This window comes from Hylobates moloch, unplaced genomic scaffold (assembly GCF_009828535.3).
Source record: "Hylobates moloch isolate HMO894 unplaced genomic scaffold, HMol_V3 SCAFFOLD_1, whole genome shotgun sequence".
NCBI classification, from domain to species: Eukaryota; Metazoa; Chordata; class Mammalia; order Primates; family Hylobatidae; genus Hylobates; species Hylobates moloch.
Genome location: NW_026652276.1, coordinates 141,996,820 through 142,000,214, shown reverse-complemented (window position 1 = coordinate 142,000,214; position 3,395 = coordinate 141,996,820). Strand labels below are relative to the sequence as shown.

Genomic DNA, 3,395 nt, shown 5'->3' with positions numbered 1-3,395 from the left:
TTTTTAAAATAATCCCAAATATCTTGACATTTTATCCACTAACACTTCAGTTTGTATCTCTATCACAATACAATAATCACACCTAAAGACCCAAAGTGATCCTAATGTAAATGGTCCAGTCTCAGAAAAACTGGACTTGAGAAAGAGGGTAACAAGTCAGTGTCTAAGTGGACTACTTGGGAAGACATAACTTAATTTAGTTCATCATAGATTCAAACTCTTTGTTCAAGAACAAGCAAGCTATTCAGTTATGTTTCTGAAACTGTTACCTTAAATATTCAAAAAATGTATTTATGGAAAGCATAAGATTAACATACTGAATTGAATTTTAAAAAAACTTTTTCAGGGTTATTGATCAAAATTTTTTAAGGAAAAAGAAGTTGCTTTGTTAAATACATTTTTACACCTTATCAAACCTCAAAGAGGAAAGAACAAATTGCTCAATTTACTTTTCCTCCAGAGTTACTTGGATTTCACAGAGTTTAAAAATACTTTTCTCAATGAACCTCAGAAAAGTTTCTCAGAGTAATGAAGAACACAAAATGTGCCCTGATAACTTCCTCACAATTTAATTAACTCCAAATGCTAAAAAATCTTGCTATTTATAATTATATCCATAGAATACAATTTGAATATCAAGGTTAGAGAAATCTGATTCCTTCAGTTATACTTCAGCTCCTTTCTTTTATCTGCTTTATCATCCCCACTCAGAACCAATATTTATAAAGTTCAAGTCAATATTTCCTTGACATTTTTATCTCCTTTCATCTGTTGCTTTAAAAACAAAAGGGAACAAAACTTAATACAGAAAAATAAAAGAAAGGAGAAGCAGCTGCAATGCTGAGCAGAAGAGGCAGGAACCAGAGCTCGAGCAGTAGCTGGGTGGGCACCATGGCTGGGATCACCACCATGGAGGAAGTGAAGTGCAAGATCCACGTTCTGCAGCAGCAGGCAGATGATGCAGAGGAGAGAGCTGAGCACCTCCAGTGAGAAGTTGAGGAAGAAAGGTGGGCCCGGGAACAGGCTGAGGCTGAGGTGGCCTCCTTGAACGGTAGGATCCAGCAGGTTGAAGAGGAGCTGGACCATGCTCAGGAGCGCCTGGCCACTGCCTTGCAAAAGCTGGAAGAAGCGGAAAAAGCTGCTGATGAGAGTGAAAGAGATATGAAGGTTATTGAAAACCAGGCCTTGCTGAGGCCGGGGAATGGTGTGAACCCCAGAGGCGGAGCTTGCAGTGAGCCGAGATCGCGCCACTGCACTCCAGCCTGGGCAACAAAGTGAGACTCCGTCTCAAAATAAATAAATAAATGAAATAAAATCAGGCCTTAAAAGATGAAGAAAAGGGCCGGGCGCAGTGGCTCAAACCTGTAATCCCAGCACTTTGGGTGGCCAAGCCGGGCGAATCACGAGGTCAAGAAATTGAGACCATCCTGGCCAGCATGGTGAATCCCTGTCTCTACTAAAAATACAAAAAATTAGCTGGGCGTGGTGGCACACGCCTGTAGTCCCAGCTGCTCGGGAGGCTGAGGCAGGAGAATCGCTTGAACCGAGGAGGCGGAGGTTGCAGTGAGCTGAGATCGCGCCACCGCACTCCAGCCTGGCAAGACAGCGAGACTCCGTCTTAAACAAACAAACGAAAAGTTGGAACTCCAGGAAATCCAACTCAAAGAAGCTAAGCATATTGCAGAAGAGGCGGATAGGAAATATGAAGAGGTGGCTCGTAAGTTGGTGATCATTGAAGGAAACTTGTAATGCACAGAGGAACGAGCTGAGCTGGCAGAGTCCCGCTGCCAAGAGACAGATGAGCAGATCAGACTGATGGACCAGAACCTGAAGTGTCTAAGTGATGCTGAAGAAAAGTACTCTCAAAAAGAAGACATATATATGAGGAAGAGATCAAAATTCTCACTGATAAACTCAAGGAGGCAGAGACCCGTGCTGAGTTTACTGAGAGATTGGTAGCCAAGCTGGAAAAGACAACTGATGACTTGTAAGATAAACTGAAATGCAACAAAGAGGAGAACCTCTGTACACAAAGGATGCTGTACCAGACTCTGCTTGACCTGAATGAGATGTAGAACACCTCAGTCCTACCCTGCTGCTGCTCCTCCCTTTGTCCCTGACTCCGCCTGAGGCCGGCCTGCCCGAAGCTGATCTTTAACTGAGGGCTGATCTTTAACTTGGGGGCTGCTTTCTACTTTCGCGGCCCCCTCCTCCCCTGTTTCTTTTTTGCCAAACTGTCTCTGCCTCTTCCCAGAGATTCCAGCTGGGCTAAAGGCTGAGCACCTTTGGAAACAACATTTAAGGGAATGTGAGCACAATGCATAGTGTCTTTAAAAGCATGTTATGATGTGCACATTTTGTAATTACCTTTTTTGTAGCAACCATTTGCAAAACATTCCAAATAATTCCACAGCTCTGAAGCAGCAATCTAACCCCTTTCTCACTTTCGGAAGGTGACTTTTCAGCTAAATGCATATTGCCCTCTCCATAGAGGAGAGGAAAAAGTATAGGCCTGCCTTACTGAGAGCCAAACAGAGCCCAGGAAAAGACTCTACGATGAGAAACCTCATTGCTCTGTACAAAATACCAGCCAAACCAGAAAGGTGATTCCAGGAGAAGTCAGCCAAACAACAACAACAACAACAACAAAAAGATATTTTAAAGCTGAAAACCTGGCCGGGCGCCGTGGCTCACGCCTGTAATCCCACCAGTTTGGGAGGCCAAGGCAGGTGGATCACGAGGTCAGGAGTTTGAGACCAGCCTGATCAACATGGTAAAATCCCGTCTCTACTAAAAATACAAAAATTAGCCAGGCGTGGTGGTGTGTGCCTGTAATCCCAGCTACTCAGGAGGCTGAGGCAGGAGAATCACTTGAACCCAGGAGGTGGAGGTTGCAGTGAGCCTAGATCATGCTACTGTACTCCAGCCTGGGCGACAGAGCAAGACTCTGTCTCAAAAAAAACAAACAAAGATATCTTTGGACAACATTATTTCAATTTTTTTTTCATTAGAAGTGACCAAATTAAGATGGTAAGACCTCTGAGACCAAATTTTTGTCCTCCCAACTGCTTACAGAATGGATCACGTGCCCCTTAGGTTGAGGTGACTACTTAATTGCTTTCCTACCTCCTTGAAAGAAAGAAACATTATGTTTTTGCCACTGATTTAGCCATGTGAAACTCATCTCATTAGCCTTTTCTGGGTTTGAAGCTGCTATCTCTAAAAGTGCCATCTCATCGTGCTTTGTATCAGTCAGTGCTAGAGAAACCCTGAATACCTTATATACAAAACTTTTTTTAAATTTTGTATTATTTTGAAACTTCGCTTCCTTGGGTTTGTGGCACCCTGGCCACCCCCATCTGGCTGTGACAGCCTCTGCAGTCCGTGGGCTGGCA

General features: G+C 43.6%; 1 pseudogene; it reads left to right on the top strand.

Moving 5' to 3' along the window:
- Positions 1–891: 891 nt before the first annotated feature.
- LOC116809592 (tropomyosin alpha-3 chain-like) lies at positions 892–2,075 on the top strand (annotated as a pseudogene).
- Positions 2,076–3,395: the final 1,320 nt, after the last annotated feature.